The sequence below is a fragment of the Haemaphysalis longicornis genome, unplaced genomic scaffold (assembly GCF_048455015.1).
Source record: "Haemaphysalis longicornis isolate Haplotype H1 unplaced genomic scaffold, Haemaphysalis longicornis Haplotype H1 scaffold_6, whole genome shotgun sequence".
NCBI lineage: Eukaryota > Metazoa > Arthropoda > Arachnida > Ixodida > Ixodidae > Haemaphysalis > Haemaphysalis longicornis.
This window is the reverse complement of record NW_027526407.1, coordinates 74,576,368-74,597,520: the sequence shown is the minus strand read 5'-3', so window position 1 is coordinate 74,597,520 and position 21,153 is coordinate 74,576,368. Positions and strand designations below refer to the sequence as shown.

The following is a 21,153-nucleotide window of genomic DNA, read 5'->3' as shown; positions in this document are numbered from 1 at the left end:
AGTAGTATTAAATGTAGTAAAGGTAGTATTAGTAAAGGTATCATTAGTGCGAGCGATGGCGGAGAAATTCTTTTGGGTGAAGTCCCCACTAAGAGGGCCATCAGTTCGGAGAAACGATATGCTAAGAGAAACATGATAATCGATATTGACTACAATGGTGTGGTGTCTAAGGACCAGCAAGTAATCAAGCGCGCGTTTTGCGAGTTCTATAATAACTTGTTTGCACGTCATCCCATAGACCCGAAGGTTTTCAAGGAGAAGTTCATGACGCTACTGCCTATTGTAGAGGACGAAATGAGGACATATCTTGAGGCCTCTATTACAATCGATGAGGTAAAGGAAGCCATTTCTGAGCTAAGTCCGGGTAAAACCCCAGGCCCTGATGGTTTGTGTGGTGACTTTTACGAGGCTTTCGTACATGAACTCAGCCGCATCCTTTGTGCATTATATGAAAGGCCTATGAACTTAAAAATTTGCCCCCATTTTTTTCAAAATCTCATACGGTGCTTACCCCAAAAACGGAGGATGCAAGGGAGTTGATGAGCGTAAGGGCGTATAGACCCATAACTTTAACAAATGTGGACTACAAGATATTAATGAAGGTACTCGCTAAAAGACTACAGACTTTGATGAAAGACTTGGTAGGGTGACACCAAACCTGTGGAATAAAAGGTCGCTCAATTACAACCAACATCCACATAACCCGAAGCATTTTAGAATGCTGCGATTAGAAGGCTGCAGTCGGCGCGCAGTGGGATCAGCGGAAAGCTGCTCTTCGCTCTCATCCGCTCTGTCGCGTCTCCTCCACATGTGCTATGCCGGACACACGGGAATAGTCCGGATAATTTACATTGGCGGACATTGCTGGCCATGCTGTAATGTTGGCTTTGCCGCAAAGCATTTTCTGGCAGCACGACACATTCCCCGTTGACATTGTAACAACATCACTGCAGCGGCTGCGCTCTGATATAATCGACCTCGGATATTTTCCCGCCATATACATTGATATCGAGAGAAATTGATATTCCATATACATTGCTATGTTTGAATTTCGGCTTGACCAAACTAGGGCCGTCGTGGAAAGGACTTATGGCAATACGCATATATGAGTTAAAGTAATAATGAAGTTACGAACGCAATAAATGTGTTTTTTAGTTCATTCAACGATTATATTGCTACCAATGGCACCGAGTTTCTTCTTTGTCGGAGTACTAAGCAGTGCTTTTTTTTTACAACGGCAGCCTTCCATAATACATTTTGTTGATATACGGCGTCGGCGTCGCAGGCGGTACGCCAGTACCAGAACCCCATTGACTTAGAAGTAAGCATACCCGCGCACAATACGGCCCTCACTTAGTTACGACGTCAACCTTTGAATCCACATGTGGTGAGGTGCCCAAAATCAAAAAGAAAAGGACCAGTGCAAGGTGTCGCCGTTGGTCATCATCATCATTGCTAAGCAGCAACCGGAACAAGGAAGACAAAGACTAGAAGGAGGATTTCGGTTTAATGACTGATGTTTGGCTGATCCCCTGCTTGGATATGCGCCATTAATATAAGGAACAACAACAACAAGGAAGTGGGCTTGGAAGATGGGCGGCCTGGCGGGCTCGATGATTCCGGAAGCCCGTCGTCAGGACGGCGAGGACCCAGGTGTTCTGCGACCGTTGGTATAGAACGTCGAGACACCACGTCGCCCCTGGAAACCCCCGGCCATGCCTTTCCTCCATTGCATCTATTCTTCCCCGGAACGTGCCATTGTGTCTTCTATACCTGGCTCTTGCTTCTTCAGCAGCTGGGCCTTGATCCGGGATGTTATTTCTGAAGACGTCAGCGTCGCTCGCGCCTTCAAGCTCCGCAACATCTCCGTGCATCGACCTCGTGAGACTCTTTCTTGACGCGAGACCTTGAATTATTTTTAAGTGCGAATGCACTTTATAAGCGACCCCAAACCATCCACCACCGGCGTCGGCGGCGGCGTCGGCGTCCGCAGTGCTCCTCTATATTTAAAAAAGAAACAGCATCCGGCGCCAGGTTTCGATCCGAGGACTTTGCGGCCGCAGCGCGACGCTCTACCGACCAAGCCACGGACGCGACGTGATATAGGCGTTAGTGACGCGCCTTATATCTTTAACGCATTCAAACTACGTCGTCAGCGGCGTGCGTTGGCGACTCAGCGGCGTTATAGCGGCTTGATAACTGCGTGGTGTACACGTGATACTACAAACCCGATGGAAGAGATGGAAGAGAAGGCGGCGAGGCGGTGGGCTGCGGGGGCCGAGCGCAAGCGCCGCAAGCGGGCCGACAACCGTGCATTCGCACTTTCACATTCTCCCCCTCGGGGAAATGCGGGGGAATTTTTTGTGTGTATGGGACTATTAGTCACTCTTTACGCTAGTTTCGTTGCGTTGAACTCTCGCTTGTACCGTTTAAGTGTAACTGTCCTGGTTAGAGTACCACATTACCCTTATGTCCCGTCCTGCATAAATGTTGGTTATACTTGCCCGTCGATCCCGCCTCGCAATCTTTCTCCTGGCATCTACTTCCCCGTCGTGAAATCTCCCTAACCTCAACATCATCACACCACCATTCTTACGTGTAGTACGTTCTAGTCGATTGGCCAGTTAGGGCGGCAGCAGCCGCTGGAGGCTCATGGCCGATTCATCAATTCCAGCTTGCAGCGACGGCAAGCTGTCCTCCTACAAACGGGCCTCCGCAAATCACGGAACGTGATGCTTACGCATTCTCACGTCAATAAAGGAAAAGCTTATGCGTCCCGTAAGCTTCTTCTGTATATCAGCCATCGTTATTATTTTGTGTTGTGTTTCCTGCTTTCCTTCAGAAGTCTGTGTGCGGTTTGCGAAATCACCGTAGGGCATAATTATGTATTTCCTTTATTTTTTATTTTTTATTTCTTTCTGTACAGAAAGATTTCAATTCGGTTTCATAGTTCGATTTGTCAGTCTTCCTGCAGGACAAATTAAGGATGTACGAGAGAGGCTACCTAACTATCATAAATATATATACATATACATATATATATATATATATATATATATATATATATATATATATATATATATATATATATATATATATATATATATATATATATATATATATATATATATATATATATATATATATATATATATATATATATATATACAGACAGACAGACAGACAGATAGATAGATAGATAGATAGATAGATAGATAGATAGATAGATAGATGGTGGATGGATAGACAGACAGATGGATGAATGGATGGATGGATGGATGGATAGATGGACAGATGGATAGATAGATGGATAGATAGCCCGCATAAGCCAACGAGGCTTGGGTGCGGGGCTGGGCCGCCTCGGCGAAATACATTGAGCCGAACGAGAACAAAAACTTCGCGAATGAAAACAAATCGAAAAAGAAAATAAAAGTAAGAAAGAAAGAAAGAAAGAAAGAAAGAAAGAAAGAAAGAAAGGAAGGAGGAAGAAGAACATAAAAGCAAGAAAAAACACAAGAAGAAAACACTGCGTTGAAACAAGTCAAGCCATTAGAATGATTTGAATCAAGTCTATAAAATGTTGGTGTTGGTCCACAAACTACAATACAATGAAATGAACACGATCAAATTTTTGTACACAGTCTAAAACCATTATCTATTTCATAGGCGTTTCACGGACCGACTTTCAAATCGTGCTTAGCTTGGGCGCGGCAGGTAATGCTTATATAGCGAATCAGAATGGGAAATGAGGGGCTCGTTGAATTAAGACAGAATGAAGGCTTGGCAATCAAAAATGCCTGGGAAAGCAAAGAGGATAATGTGGTAGGTCATTGAAGCAGATGAAGAATTTTGATAGACCAAAAGAAAGTGGACAAAAAATGCCCCCCGGGGGAGGATCCGAACTCACGATTTCCAGAATACGCGTCTGGTGCGAGCCCCGCCGGTCGCGTAGTGATTATCGCACCAGACGCGTATTCAGATGGTCGAGGGTTCGGATCCCACCCGACGGGCATTTCTTCTCCAATTTCTTTCTGTCCTTTCAAAATTCTTCATCTGTTTCAATGACCTACCGTAGTCTCCCCTTTGCTTTCCGAGGCATTCTTGATTGCCAACGTTTATTTCTCTGTCTCTCTCTCTCTCTCTCTCTCTATATATATATATATATATATATATATATATATATAGGTTTGGAAATGAGGGGCTCGTTAGGAAATACAGAAAGAAATGCCGGGGCAGTCTACAAGGCCAAAGAAGGCATAGGGGAATGGTTAGACAATTTTTTACCGTTAGTGACGTTACAGTATTTTTTTATTAATACGTGAGAAAGAAAGAAAGAAAAACACGCGCCCAGAGTGGGGACCGAACCCACGCCTTTCGATTAGATCTCGAATGCCTTACCAATTCGGCTATCTGGGCGACTGTGTTCTCCGTCACTTTCTGGGGTATTTATATTTAGCACAACGGTATCTGACGCTCGAGGGTGGTAGCCAGCGCCACTCAGACTACACGGGGAGAAGGGGACCTTCTTTTCAACCCCCGGGGCGTGACTCAAACGTCTACAGCCTGTCATGAGCGGGTCAACTGGCGGGGAACCCTCTTATGCTACCTTGGCATCAAGGTAGCCAAGGTAGCATATATATATATATATATATATATATATATATATATATATATATATATATATATATATATATATTGCGAGGGGAAAGCAGAGAAGCAGACCTAAGGGGCAGGGCGGCGTTTATTCGGGCGGTCTTTACCAAGCAGCCAGCCGAACCAACGAACTCCGACGACGATTAGGATCGCGCGAGGCCAGGGCTACGATGATGACACCAAACGATGCGTGGGTGAGACGATGCTGATGATAGTGTGTTTGGACACGATAGAGAGAATGACCACTCAAGCAATCAGTGTAAAGACAGCGCTCACAATATATATATTGAGAGGCAATGCTAGGAGACTTGGCGGACGACGTTTATTCGGCGAGCAGTACCCTGGCCAGAACAGGATCAATCACGATGACGATGACGATGATGGTGCGTCCCAGAAAGACGACGAGCGACGAGATGATGATGGACGCACACAATGCAGCGACGACGACGAAACGCGAAGGCGGTATTGGCCAGTCATGATACTGAGCTATGGCCTGATGACGGGACATTTAAGATTCGCGCTTACAATATATATATATATATATATATATATATATATATATATATATATATATATATATATATATAGATATATATACAGAGAGAGAGAGAGAGAGAGATGTAGGGAGTATTCCCACACACACGCTCCCAGAAATATATTTTAAGAAATTCACCGACACGACTGATCTAACATAGCGCTGACTCACCTTCACCGCCCTTTCCTCAGGCAAGTATTCGATAATACCTCAGGTGCCCCGCCGCCCGTCACCTGGACCCGCTCGCTCTTCGTCGGGCGAACGCGGCGGCGTTCAAAGCACAATCCCTGCCGCATCGCACAAATACGAAAGCATGTCCAGCTGGTTTCCCTTTGCGGTCTGCATCGCTCCGACGCTGCCGGTCGTCTGCGCGGGGAAAGCCGTGTCGCATCCCCAGCTGCGCTTTCCAGCGTGCAGGTGTATAGTGCGCGCCACGACGCGTTGCGGTGCTCACACAAGGCTAGATACGTTGACACCACGATGGGGCAATATTTACCTTTTTATATCGCTGCCGACCCGTCCGTCACCTTGCGTGCCCGATCCTGTTTCCTTAAAGGGTGTCTACAACACGTCCGATAAACGCTTTCACTCTTTCCTTCGCGTCTGTCAGCACTGCTAAAGCTATAGTTATCGCCAGCACGGAGCGGCACTGGGTGATTTGCTCGTCGCACTAAATACGCCGTCCATTTCTGCTTTGTTTTTGTGGCTTTATTTTTTAAGTTGCTATCGAAAGGCGTTCATTGCTGCAACTAAAGGAAAACCTGCCAAACGCCGCTACATGACCTAAGTGGCGTAATTCGGGCCGTTGAAGAGCGTCAGCACCGGGAAAGACATAAAAATCTTGTGAGCGAGTTTCCAAGTTATCTAATGGACATAGAGCAGTAATTTTTGGCTGAGTACTTTGTGACGCTTTAATCTAAGTACTGGGTATGTTGCGTGGCTACGTTCTGGAAGCATTTAAGATTTCAAAAAAAGTTGAAAAAAGTGTTGCAGGGTCCTTTAAAGGGACTCTGCAATTCTTCCGATAAACCCTTTCACCCTTTCCTGCACGTCTGGAAGCATTGTGGAAGCTATAGTCATCGCCAGCCCGGCGCGGCCCTGAGTGATTTGCTCTTCCAAGTGGATACGCTTTCCGTTCCTGCTTTGCTTGTGTGACTATCTTTTTAAAGGCACTATCGAATGCGTTCACTGCTGCAACTGAAGGAAAGCCGGCCAAGGGCCGCTACATCGTTTTAATGACGTAATTCCAGCGTTCGAAGAACGCCAAGATCGGGAAAGGGATAAATTTCTTTTGAGAAAGTTTATTAGTTATCTGATGGGTAAAGAGCAGTAATTTTTGCCCTTGGTACTTTCAGACTTGATATTCTAAGTAGTGGATGTGTTCATTTACTACATTCTGCGAACTTTCAGATTTCTAAATATGTTGAAAAACATTGTCCATGTAGACAAAATACAACTTTAATTTGTTCACTTTGAAAGAATTAACTAGCCTATGGTAACAAACTCAGATCCATCCCAGCCACCGAAGACGTTTTTTTTAACCGAACGAACGAGACAAGTAGTGCCAAACTTTCAAATTTCGCACCCCAATGACGTCATACGTGCACGATTTGTCGCATTGTGGGAAATCGCCATAAATATAGTTATCAGCGTGTTAAATGCAGGTTAGCATTCAAGCGATTACTAGAGTCCCTAGAGGGCTCACTGAAATGCCCCACGGCAACGGTCTCGTTAGTGCTGCAGTCATGCATTTCACTCAACCGGCCCGGCTGCTTCCGCGCGCTGACTAGCCAGCGTCACTGTTAGTCATTGATAGTCACTCTGGCTAGTCAGTGAGCAGAAGCAGTTTGACCGACTGGGTAAAATCAAGACCGGGTGCCGGTGCGGAACGACACCATTTGAGATTATTGCGCGTTTTGTTGTTTTTCTTTAATAAATAATTTGTTTTTAAAATGCATAACTTAGAAGACAATGGGCTTAACCCACTACCGTCATGGCGGCCGTGTTGTATGGGGTTTTTGATTTTCATTTAATTTTTACCCAACCGGCCAAACCACTTGTGCTCACTGACTAGCCAGCGTCACTATCAATAATTTACACTGACTGTGGCCAGTCAGTGAGCGGAAACGGTTTGGCTGGTTGGGTAATTTCAACACAAATAACGCTCAAAAATGTGTTGCATTATGGCGACCATGGGAGCAGTCATAATTGATTTCCCCAAACCGCCGAAAGCGCTTCTGCTTACTGAAGTCACTGTTAATTACTGATAGTGCCACAGGCTAGTCGGTGAGCGGAAGTGGTTTGGCCGGTTGGGTAAAACCAACGCAAATAACGGTCTAAAATGTCTTGCATCATGGCGACTATGGGAGTAGTCATAATTGATTTCCCCCAACCGGTGACAGGGCTTCTGCTTACACGTCACTGTAAATTACTGATAGTGACTCTGGCTAGTCGGTGAGCAGAAGCGGTTTGGCCGGTTGGTAGAAATCGACTATGACTGCTCCCATGGTGGCCATGATGCAACAAATTTAGACAGTTATAGGTATTGATTTTACCTAACCGGCCCAACCGCTTCTGCTCACCGACTAGCCAGAGTCACTATCAGTAATTAACAGTGACTTCAGTAAGCAGAAGCGCTTTCACCGGTTGGGTAAAATCAACTATGACTGCACCCATGGTGGGCATGATGGAGCACTAACGAGACCGTCGCCACGCCCCTGCCGTGTTCCTCGGCGGTGACTTCAACCGGCGGCAGCCAATCGCGCAAACAAGATTCTGTGACGTGATAGACTAATCGCCTAAAAGTGGCTGGGGAGTTGTCACTTCCTTCTATGTTTTATTCATTATCTCATTGATTGATTGCAGGGTTTAACGCTCCGACGCAACGCTGGTGATGAGGCGCTCCGTAGTGGAGGGCTCCGGATTAATGTTGACCAGTTGGGGATCTTTGATGTGCGCCGATATCTTGTACACACGGGTTTTTTTTTCTTTTCGCCTCTATCAGGAAAGCGGTCGCCGCGGCCGGGAATCGAACCTGCGACCTGGTGCTTAGCAGCGGAATGCTTTAGCCACTGAGCCACCGCGGCGGGTTTCTTCTTTATAATCTTGATCATTCGTTTGAACCTTGAGGTAAATTCTTTATAATTGCCATCGGGATGAGGCAGTGTTTCTAGTCAACTAAACTTGTACGTTGTCTTCATGCCCGCTTTAAGTCGCTCTTGCTTTGATCAACAAACCACAGTTACATCCTCAATTCGACAATTTTATTAACCCACGGAAAAACAAAAGTCGGAAACACAAACACAAAAACAAAAGTCGGAAACTCAAACACACAAAAACAACCGAACTGGTACGTTGGCGTCGTGCCCCCTTTAAGTCGCTCTTGCTTTGGTCAACAAACCAGTTACATCCTCAATGAACCGTTGAACCGTTTTATTAACCCACGGAAAAACAAAAGTCGAAAATACAAACACAAAAACAAAAGTCGAAAACACCAACACACAAAAACAAACTTGTACGTTGTCTTCATGCCCCCTTTAAGTCGCTCTTGCTTTGATCAACAAACCACAGTTACATCCTCAATTCAACAATTTTATTAACCCACGGAAAAACAAAAGTCGGAAACACAAACACAAAAACAAAAGTCGAAAACTCAAACACACAAAAACAACCGAACTGGTACGTTGGCGTCGTGCCCCTTTAAGTCGCTCTTGCTTTGGTCAACAAACCAGTTACATCCTCAATGAACCGTTGAACCGTTTTATTAACCTACGGAAAAACAAAAGTCGAAAATACAAACACAAAAACGAAAGTCGAAAACACCAACACACAAAAACAATCAAACTTGTACGTTGTCTTCATGCCCCCTTTAAGTCGCTCTTGCTTTGATCAACAAACCACAGGTACATCGTCAATTCATCCGTTTTATTAAACCACAAAAAAACGAAAGTCGAAAATACAAACACACAAAAATAAAAGTCGAAATACAAACAAAAAAACTAAAGTCGAAAACACAAACACACAAAACAAAAGTGGAAAACACAAACACAATAAAACAAAAGTCTAAAACACAAGCACACAAAAACAAAAGTCGAAAACACAAACAGGCAATCGACCGCCGCTTCCGTGGTGAGTCAATCGGTCAATGGAGCGAAATATCGGGGCGCGTGAAGCCGTTATCTCTTGTTTTGATGGCGACAGCAGACCGCGTGCCGTTATCTCTTGCGCGTGAGGCTGAGGTAGCCCGCAGTCGGTTTACTCTTACTCTCAGCGCCCCTGGAAGCCGCTAGGTACGCAGTTCACGACCGTCAAGCCAGCGGGCCCGATGCCTTACGGAGCGACGTCCTCAGTCAGCAGTAGCCTTAGCCGCTGGCGCCATCGCTTCGAGATAAAGATGCGTCTTGGGGCTTATTTGGTAACACCGCCGCCCTCGTCGTCTGGCCAGCGGACACATGACTCCCGCAGTCGGCGTCCCTTTGTGCGAAAAAAAGATGAAACAACGGGAGAAAAAAAATCCAGGGACGTGAGGGTTGAGAACCTCGTTCAATGCTGAGCCCGAGGACGTGATTTCGATCCCGGCTGTGATGCGGTGCCGCTTTTCTCATGTAGGCGAAAAGCGGTACCACCCCCGTGTGTCGAAGTTTCGGCGCAATTTAAGGATCCCCAGGTGCTCGAAATTAATCCGGAGGAGCTCTCTACTAGGGCAAGGCGAGGTGTAACTTCGTGGGGCAAGTAGCTTTCTTTTATTTACCAAAAATTTGTGTCTGGTTGCTGAGCTAAAAGCTGCAATAGCAGCTCAATTGACGAGGCCCACCAAACCGTTAAATGGCAGCAACGACAATCACAACGTCAAAGCTCTACGCGGTTTGGTGACTTAACAGAACAGAGTATACACACACCCAGTATACGGAAATTGCAAACAACAAAAACGTAAATCTGATTAAACCGTCTTTCACTTCAATGGCAGGTTACATAAATTGGTCCGAAGGAATTGCTTTGGGCTGTAAATCATAAAAAATCAATTCCAAACACCAGAATATTACGGACAAGGAATAAAAACCAAGTAGCACAAACATCTACAACTTGCAGAGAACAAAAAACAAAAAAAAGGAATATGCAACTTTCATGGTCCTTACAAATTCATCTACACGGTCACAAAATATTTCCGCAATTCCCGGAACGGTGCGTCGGTGCGTCGAATCCCACAATGAAACCAAGGACCTCGGACAATCCAGAATCATTTATAAAAGTCAAAGGAGCTTTTGCCCTCACGCCGCGTCAGAGTGATTCCGCCACGGTGTAAGAAAGCGGTCCAATTCCAAGGCATCTAGTGTTCAGTTTTGGCCTCCCTCTTATTTATTAGCTTTTACCCCATCATTTCCCCTTTTTCTTTTTTTTCGCCTCACTGTATGCACTCCATCTGCAGCAAGCCCCGCCATTAGTGACGCTAACGTCTTCAGTCTTTATTAAACCTGTCTCTCTCTCTCTCTCTCTCTCTCTATATATATATATATATATATATATATATATATATATATATATATATATATATATACAAGAGAAGAAAAACTTCGAACAAGGACAAGGTAAAAGCACGATTGTGGACTACGTTTCAGCAAAGAGAACTTGCTTTCCTCAGGCCATAATATATATATATATATATATACAGAAAGAAATGCCGGCAGTCTACAACGCCAAAGAAGGCATAGGGGAATGGTTCGAATATTTTTTACCGTTAGTGACGTTACATTATTTTTTTTATTAATTACGTGAGAAAGAAAGAAAGAAAAACACGCGCCCAGAGTGGGGACCGAACCCACGCCTTTCGATTAGATCTCGAATGCCTTACCAATTCGGCTATCTGGGCGACGAGCCCCTCATTTTCCAATATATATATATATATATATATATATATATATATATATATATATATATATATATTCTAAGGGGGTTTATAGCTCGAGGCCAGCAAGACGTTTGAAAAGAGACAGAGACCAAAGACGAGCAAGGCAGCGAAGGCCGATGTCTCAGACCGTTCTCTTAGAGCACGCTGTCGTACCGAGCCACGCGATACTGATCGTGCTTCTTCTCGCGCCAGCCCCTTACGCGTACCATCGTCGTCCGGCGCGCAATATCCTTCTCGCGGCGCATACCCCGTCCGCGGCACAAAAGAGATTGGCGCACACCAACCACAAGGGATGTCGTTTTGTCGGGGACTACTATCTCCAGTACAATATCTTTTATATATATATATATATCTATATATATATATATATATATATATATATATATATATATATATATATATATATAAGAAAATGGTTGTCTTACAATTACAAACAACAACAGTGTTTTACTGATGTTTCGATGGAGGACCAGTCTTCATCAGAGTACCCATCCGAGTACACCAATGAAGACTGGTCCTCCAGTCGAAACGTCAGTACAACAAACAATGTTTCTGTTTTAAATCGTGCGACAAACATTTTCTAATATATATATATATATATATATATATATATACATATGAAAACTTTGAAATATATCTATCTGTTTGTATCAGCCGGCTCGGAGCCTTGAAGCGACGGCGTAGCGTGATAAGCGCGTAAATTGTATCAGAGATTGTGACAGCGCGCACACGAGGCCGGTTCGAGTTGTGTTGACGGCCGTCATGTGACACGCGGCGCAATATCGAACCCGTTGCAACATTGGCACTCCATGGGGAACAGCCCTGCACCGGTCACGAAAGCGATGAGAGGTCGGCAAGTGCGGGAGTTTCGCAGACAGATGTATTTTTTGTTGTGTGTTACACGCCGCTGATGAACATTACAAAAACAAAAGGGCCCCGTCCTGAGCCCAAACAATAGCGTAGCCATTTTTTCGCTTTACTAAAGCTGAACGTTTAATTGTTTCGTATTTCTGCATATCTGCGTAAAAATAAGCATACACTCTTTTTTTGTCAACAACCAGTTGTCAACAAAGCGACACGTGTTGCTTTGTTGGCTGATGCTTTATGGCTTTCAAGTCCACATTTTCAATAGGGGTACTCTTCTTATTTGAATTGTTGAATTTTGGCATGTTGATGAGCTGTGCAAATATCATGGCCGAAAAGAGCAAAAAGGAGTGGCAGAGGAGATGGGCAGCGCGAATTAGTTTTCTGGGGTGTTCGGACACCAACCCCCTCAACAGTCCTTCTGTCTGCGCCCCGGAAACGCACTGAGAGAGAACTGGGAGCGTCTTTTTGACTGTTTGACAGAGTGTCTTTTGGCTTTTTTTTTTCAGAACCTATGCTACCAACTACGTGCTTGTATTTTCCAAAAGAAGCAAAGCGAGAAAAGAAGCAAAGCCAGAATATTTGCCCATTTCTTCCTTTTCTGCGTAAAAAGCGCTATTTTACTATTTGCACAGGTAAGAATTTAGCTGCGGAAGTAAGTAAATCCTTAATTAAGTACGAATTTGTTTACCTCTTCATTTTCTCCCTAAGTTCAAGCGCTCTTCAGACTTCGAACGCGTCAGGTCAGGCAGCCAGAACGTATATAGGACAGAGAATTTCGCGCACCAGTCGAATCTGCTTGCCTAACATGGGGCGCTACCGCAAGCTTCTATGCGGGTGTTTGTGGTATGCAGAGCGTCGGTTGATTAACCCAACTAACGCTCCCGGCGATCGATATTGACGCGAAAGTGCTATAGGTTCGTGAAAGCGCGCCCAGTGCCCACTGCAGGCGTCGGCAAAAATCGTCCTCGAAACACCTCAAGCGCGCGGTTAACGCCCATAAACCGGGACACGTTCGTCATGAAAACGAGAACAGTAAGAGAAGCTCGTGCATCGGAAATCGCTCCCGCAGTCTCGGTTGACCTTACCTTATGCCCGGGCAGTGTCGCAGCAGCATAGATAGTAGTGATTGATTGATTGTAGGGTTTAACGCGCCGACGCAACGCAGGCGATGAGGCGCGCCGTAGTGGAGGCCTCCGGATTAATTTTGACCACCTGGGGATCTTTAACGTGCGCCGAAATCTCGAACACACGGGCGTTTTTGCTCTTCGCCTCCATCAGAAAAGCACCCGCCGCGGCCGGGAACCGATCCCGCGACCTCGTGCTCAGCAGCACAAGCATATATCTTAGTTATTTTGCAAAAAGTAACTGCAGTGAGTCCGATGACCTTACCTGTCTGATTAAATATTAATCTTGTCTCTTCTACGATGTCGATGTTGCCGGTTCAGCTAAGCCTTAGCAAAAGACTCGTTTACGGTAGTAGCCAAAAGAAACTCTTTCGCGCACTCATCTAATACGAACACGCTTAGAGATCCTCCGCAACTTCTTTTTTCTTTGTGCCACCCGCAATTGTTATTATCCCGTGAGTGTCTCTGGATTATATTATTCTCTAGCGATTGATTTAGTTTTAGGAAACAGACAGATAGACAGACAGACAGACAGACAGACAGACAGACAGACAGACAGACAGACAGACAGACAGACAGACAGACAGACCTCCTGGGGTAAAGCTTTCGCTTTTAAAGAAACTGTGCACATTTATTAACAGGCAGCGGGGGCGAAATTCTCGATGTCAGATCATTTTATTCTCTCTCATTTCTGAAAAACTGACCGTAACTGATGGGGTTCAGTAAAAAGTCGCTCCGCGACGTAATTCAGCCTTTCCTCCGTAACACCGGTTTTCGCGAGGACGGAGCTTCGTCCGTTGGTGCCCTTTTTTTTCAGCAACGGAAATATAGAGAGATAAAAACAAAACAGGCTTTAATCTCGATGATGCTTTGACATGGCAATGACGGAATGGTACGGAACAGCAGAAGAGGCCACGATGGCGCTATCAAAGCTTGCGAATGTTGCTCATTCTGGCGGTACAATCAGTTCAAACTGAATTGGTGACGCCACTGAAGCTAGCGCCAGTGCTTACCTTTGTTCCGACTGAGTGAGATACGTCGACGTGCTTCAAGAGTCTTCGCCTTGCGGTTAGAGTACGAAGTATTTCTAGCGTAGACACTATCACTGCGTCGTCTGCTTCGCTGGCGGCGTTGCCGACAACCGCTACCGGCTGACATCAGAAGAGAAGTGGCATGGTCGTCGTTTCGACCGTCATTCGAGACCTTGCGCCATTGCTCGCTCGCTAGGTCTATCTCAAATAAAAAAGAAAGCAATTGGGCATCCTTGCGTGATAACGCGATACGCATTTTACTTATCGCGGTTACATCACAGGTGCTCATGGACGCGATATGCACTATAAGCACGCGATATGCGCTATTCCAGCCCATCGTTTATTTATTTGAACCCCCACTTTTCCGCGTAGACCAGAACGCTATCAGCCTCAAATAAATATTCTGTAACCTACCTGTCGGAACGTTTCGAGTACGCGTTGAGCAGAGCTATCTAAAACGTAATATACGCGAGAAAATGGTGTTCCCCAGGGCGTCGTTTTAAGCTTCACACTGTTGATTGCTGAACACACTAAGAAAAGCACTGCCGCCTACAGGATAGGCTGGAGTAAAGGAAATGCCGGAAAGGGTTGAAAATGCAGAAGTTGTTCGCCACAATTGTTGGTATTTGAATTGTTGGTGTTGAGTCTCGGCAGGAACGGTGGAGCGGCGAGCCGAGCTTGTGAAGTGAGGAGCCGTCTACGGCGACTCCGCAGCTCGCAGATAGCTGGGAAACGGCTTGAGCAGATGAACGGTTACTCTCGGGCAGGCGCTTGCTCTCGACAGCGCTCATCGCAAGTCAGAGGCAAGGGCTCTGGACGCATCGCCGGCGAGGACCGCAGATCCCAAGCTAAAGCGAGAAGCCGAAACGTAACACGTCCTTACAGCTTGGCGGCGGCAATAAAATTCTTGTGTAATAGCATCCATGGTAATAGCGGAGGTCTTCGGCACTTTTGGTAATAGCTTTCGAACAGAAGTCTAGCTTGGTTAAATTTGTCTCAAGGCAGCCGATTGGAATTGTGGTACAGAAAAAAATTAGCAGTGGCTTAGCTCGGTTATGCAAGGATATACGTAGCGTGAGCTAGGGTTCAGCTGGTTTTTCTTAGGTTTCCAGGTTGTCTAGGATTAGCTGATTATCATGGTTACTGCTGCTAAAACAATTTCCAATCCGACAATCATCATCCGATAATCCGACAATCAGCGTCCGACAATAATCATCTAATTTTTCTGCTATTCCGTTCTCATTAAACCTACTCAGTAGAAATGGTCCGGCGGTCTCTCTTGTTAAAGGAGGAGGAAGACGTACACAACACAAGGAAAAGTAAGAAGCCAAAGCAAGCAATGAGCGCAAATAATAATACACAGACTTTGAAATGACGTCGTACTCCGCATAACTTTCAGATTTTTTCTTTTTCATTTCCCCCCCACTGGAATTGCAAAATGGCTGAACTTCGTCGTGAGAACATACATCGAGGCAGCATGTGGTTGGTGCGTAGCTTATTTACGCAAAAACAATTACGGGTAGTTATTATTTGTTGGCAGGCTGAGTTACTTTCGTACCCCCTCTCCCTTTGCGTACGCCGATGTCACGTATCACTTCCTTCTGAAATATGTTTCCCAACACGCACCACTATTACTAGTCTTCGAAAAATTTGGCGGTCAGATTTATTGAAAAATACGGCCACCTGCTGCGCTTGCGGCCTGTATATTGCCGCGAACCATGCATTGCGTTTGTTTATTTATGTTTTGTTTTTACCGCGCGGCTGCGCCGGTCTGTGTTATCTGTGTGCCAAGTGAATCGCTTGTTCCATTCTTTATTTTTATGCCGCACATGTTATCTCTTTTGATAGGGAGAGCGTTTCGAACTAACGTGAACACTCTAGAACAATCTTCTTCGATCTACAGTGTTACGGATGAAATCGACGGTTCGAGAAACACTCGCGCTCAAAGATAAATTCCCGCAGAGCAGACGCCGCTGTCTTCGATTCGCCGACACCAGTCTGCGCACGTCACTTTGTGGACTGCTGCTTCGCCGCCTGTGTATTCTTTGAGTTGTTAGGGGAGCACAAGTTCGCTCCAATAAACTTCTTTTAAAGGCAGAGCATTTCAGTAACTCACGATGTCACCCGCGTTGACGTCCGTAGTCGTAGTCCACACCCCTCCCCCTACGCTATATAAAAAGAAATGCTATCCGGCGCCTGGTTTCGATCCCTCGACCCCGCGGGCGGAACGCAATGTACATGGTGCTCTACCCACTGCGCCACAAAGCCGACACAGAATGGGAGGCTACGAACGCGCCTTATATCCTTGACTCATTCAAACCACGTCAAGAAGCTGCTGATACAACGCATTCACTACCACCAACTCCCCAAACACTAAACGTTAACGCAATACACCCACCCCCTATGCGACACATTTACTCGAGTCCCCCTCGCGGGGAGATGGGCCCAATTTTCTTTCTTGACAAGCCATGAGGATTGCGCGGAACGACAACAAGAAGAGGAGACAACAGGACGACGTCGTCGTCGTTCCGCGCAATCCTATTGGCTTGTCAAGTATCAGACCAACTAGCCCGTCAACAAATCTTGCCGATCTTTTTAAGTAATACACTTTATAAGCGACCCCAAACCATCCACCGCCGGCGGCGGCGTCGGCGTCAGCAGTGCTCCTCTATAAAGAAACAGCATCCGGCGCCAGGTTTCGATCCGCAGACTTTGCGGCCGCAGCGCGACGCTCTACCGATCAAGCCACGGACGCGACGGTGATATCAGTGTTGACGCGCCTTATATCTTTAACGCATTCAAACTACGTCGTCAGCGGCGTGCGTTGGCGACTCAGCGGCGTTATAGCGGCTTGATAACTGCGTGGTGTACACGTGATACTACAAACCCGATGGAAGAGATGGAAGAGAAGGCGGCGAGGCGGTGGGCTGCGGGGGCCGAGCGCAAGCGCCGCAAGCGGGCCGACAACCGTGCATTCGCACTTTCACATTCTCCCCCTCGGGGAAATGCGGGGGAATTTTTTCCTTCAAGACAGCTGCGTCGTCTTTGGCTTTGTGACAATATTTTCGTTGGTACTATGGACCGTCTTGGGCGACATGTTAAATAGGAACGTATTTTACGGCCCATATGGCGAGCCACGCTCGCGTTCGTCAGGCACTGTAATGAGAAAATATTAAATGGCCCATCGAGCGAAAAAGCCGGTGTTGGCGTTGGCGTCTGAGACGTGAGGAGCGTTCCATACCACGAGGCGTTCCGCAGCGCAAGCATAAACTCAGCAGTAGCGAGAGGAGGCTGTTCATGCCAGTACAGTTAAACGTGAATATAACGAAGTTGATGAAAAATTCGCATTTTTTAGTTACGTGCGGGTTTCGAGTTAAGGCTGACATGAATGAAACAGAAACGAAACCAGAACGCTAGAAATCAGTGACGGTGAACTCAGCCTTCAAGGGTTAATTTCACAGTTAAAAACTGCGTGATACGCCTGCTACTTTCCCACGAGCTTAGTCACTACACAGCCCTTCAAAGAAGCAACGTCACTTACCACCTATTCACAAACGTTACTTTAGTATCACTTTTGCCTTTCGACACTTTTGGGTGCCTTAACGCGCTGTCAAAAACCAAACTTATGCTGAAAGGGTGCCTTTTTGCGAACTTGATGCTCTTAACCGCACTCAAAATTGTTGAGAGGGTTCTAGCTGGGATAGTGTACCGGGACGCCACGTTCTTCTTTATGCCGGCGGAGACAGCATTTAAAATTGTGAGCTTTTCGTTTTCTGGCAGCAGAAATCATCACCGAAGAACCGTCCCCGGACTACACGCCGAAAGGCAGGCCGTGCACATAACCGACGCCGCACTCACAGGATAAAGCGCACGGCAGTTTTTAGCGCGGGCTAAATTCGCTAAATTAGCGAGTTTCTCCAGAGGAGTTTTTAGAGAAATTGCAAGAAACAATGGCTCATCAGCACAGCGAATTCGTTACATCAAGGTTAGCCGTCGCGACACCTTCGTTACATAGAGGTCGCAAAAAAACATTGGTTTCACTGAGGCCAACAACGGGGAATTGAAAAACTTCTTTAAATCTAGGAATTCGTTGAATACAGGCTCGTTACATCCAGGTTTAACTGTAGAACGCAGACGGAGCGGAAGAACGCTGCCGAAACAGTGAGAAGACAAGCGAATAAAATGGCCATCTTCGTCAACTCTCCCCTTGCAAGGTGCGAGCAGCGGCGCACTGTTTGGGAGACAGATCGAAGCCACTCGAAAGCGTCAAGCTTGATTGCAAAGCAAATTAAGTGTCTCAAGCGGAAATATTACAAAGCTTTTGGACTATGCGAGGCGGAAGCGAGGCGTCGCGGGCACTCAACTGGACGTTCACGCTTTCACATGCACAACCCATAAGTGCTTAGGTGTTGTCGGACTTTTATGTGCTTTTTGATAAAGCGAGAGACATTCGCGCCAATTCTTCTGCGTAAACTTCGCCCTCCTCTTTCCATCAGACCGTGCGGAGGAGGGAATCGTCTGACAGGCTTTGTCTGCGCCGTGTGAACTGCCACCACTCAGCAGCGTGGCGTGGACACGTGGGCTTTCCGTGCTCTTTGTTCTTAGAAGCCGAAATCCGGAAGACAAAAAAACAAAAAAAGCAAGAGACGGCGAGAAAGAGACGACGGAAGAAACAGACGACAGTGGCCTGACTGCTGACTGGGGGTGGGGGAGAGTACTCAAAAGACGAACAGAACGGCTTTGCCAAAACAATACACGCCAATCATCCACCCTGTGAAGGTGGTTGGAAAGCGAAGCTGTAAACCACACCCACAACGATTACCCATGTGACGTCACTTGAATTCACACACGTGGCCCTACAAAGGTTGAAACCAGAGACAAGTGAGATGCCCTTAACCACACCCTTCATTACTTCAAAGAGATATTCCTTGCTAAGGTTATTTCAATGATTCATGAACGGTGGTTGCTTGAGTTGTATTAGTGAAGTGAAACTCTTCGTTTTTAAAATTAAAGGAAGCTCAAACCAGGTGTTAAACGTGCTCACTTCTCCGTCTCTGCAGCCGCCGATGGAGGCAACGATATCGGCGGCAGAGACGCGGAAGTGAGATGTAATGCGTTGGTGTGAGCTTCCTTTAATGTTTTATCTCCTAGCGTATGCACAAGGCGCGCATACGCCCGCTACACGTACCGTTGGCGCAGTTCACAGTGGCGCGAGAGGTCGCGTGACGCTATGACGTCACTTCAGCGAGAACGCAGAGGGTAAACCCGCAGATGTGCTCAGTGAGTGCACCATCTGTCTCTCCCGTCTCCGCGTGGGCTCGTAGCTCAATCGATAAGACAACGGGCTCTCGCTCCGTTTCTCTATTTGTTCCAGGTTCGATCCCTGGTGGGGCCAGCAACTTCTTCTATTTGTTCGCGGAAGTTTTCTGTTGACAATAATGGTCGCGACAGAACCCTTAGAGTGCAAAAGTAAAAAGCTTCGCCTTAAAAAGTCGGGAATAGGCGCGCCTTACACGCTAGCCATGGATTACAAAATGCGCTTCAGTCTCCCAATGCTTGAAAGAGATGGCTATCATAGATAACGCGGGAACACAGGTGTAAGTTGCCGTGGGCCACGGAATGCGCTTCAGCCTTCCAAAGCTTGCACTAGAGGGCGATCATTATAACACAAACACATGGGTGTAAGTTGGGAAAAATAGGTGTAAGCTGTCGTGATTTCAGTGCCCACTCCCCCACCGGATGCACCAAATCGGACAAAACGTACCATAGAATACCGTGTTCAAGGAGAGAGAGAAAGAGAGAGAGAGACGCGAGTAAAGAGTGAGTGGAAGAAGCACTACATCCAAATCGAGGGTGGTGCGACGATAATTGGAACACTTTGAAAATTTTTCTAGAGCGAACCGCCGCTCTGTTCGCGCTCAAACTTCACACGAAGGCCACATTTGTGGTCTATTCTGTTGGACACCGGGAACAACGACGGTACTTACCTATTTATTCTGAAACTAAATAAAAACGATTTTCGCCTATGGGAAAATGGCGGTTGATTTGGACGCGCGAGCCAGCGCAAGTTGATCTTGGAACGACGGCGCCACCTGGGGTATTCAGAGCGAAACGCACGTTTGGGATTCATGGAGCCAAATGGTGCAGCAGAGATCAGAAAATGCCCCTAGGAAGGAGCCAAATGAGCTAGCAGACGATCAGAAAACCCGCTTTCACATTTTCTGATCGTCTCCTGCACCATTTGGCTCCTTCCTACCGTGAATCCCAAACCACAAGGCTGACAACCAGATTGCTGGATTTTCCGGACTTAAGAGCGAACTAATCCCTTGGGTTAATGGGCGCCTGTTGGCCAAAGGAGGGATCAGCGAAAAGCGTGACTTCAACGAAAATCCCGGGCCCTCTCCACTAACGTGAAACCTGGGGAGAGCGAAGCGTGCATTGTATCAGTGTATTCTCGGCGCCTTGGCGTTTTTGCCCAAGCAGATGAAACCGTTAAGGGGTAGAGGTATACAGCTTTGCTGTAAAAATCTCGTGTCTTTGAAGCACGAAGCGTTCAAGCGCGAGGCGTTGGAAAACGAGTGTCCGGGTGTTTTAGTACCGTGACTACGTGAGACGACAGTTACGACGACGACGACGTGAGATGCCGACAGCCTGAACTCCTAAGGGGCTTCGCCCATAAAATTCTATTTAGATGTTTCTAAGTCGGGACAATGAAGATAAATCAGAAACCTATAGTATCAGAAAGATTTATACAGTACCGCAAGTTGGTGTATGATTTCGATAATAAAGCAGCGCAAACTGCGACGAAAATCGAGTAGAAGAGAACACAGCGTTCTGATTTTATTAAATGTGTCACGGGTGTTCTGCCTCCGGCTCTTTCACCTTGACACGTAGGACCATGTGTAAAGCTGTGCTATTTTCTAAAATTGGAACAGGTCACTTACGTTCTTTCATAAGGCATTGCATAATTCCTGCACGTGTTTATCGCGGTCAAATGAGAGAAAGAGCATGATGACGTAGGTACACGTCGTGCGGCTC

General features: G+C 46.3%; 1 protein-coding gene across 2 annotated transcripts in view; it reads right to left on the bottom strand.

The window, feature by feature from the left end:
• The window catches only part of LOC144143498 (uncharacterized), a 90,607-nt gene extending 76,382 nt beyond the window's left edge, over positions 1 to 14,225 (bottom strand). Inside the window, exon 1 of one of the 2 annotated variants that reach the window (XM_077675270.1) lies at positions 14,098 to 14,225. The gene's annotated coding sequence lies outside the window, so the exon portion shown is untranslated. Of the gene's footprint in view, positions 1 to 5,359; positions 5,552 to 14,097 lie in introns of those variants that run through there. The other variant, XM_077675269.1, reaches the window with a different exon arrangement.
• Between the last annotated feature and the right edge of the window lie 6,928 nt (positions 14,226 to 21,153).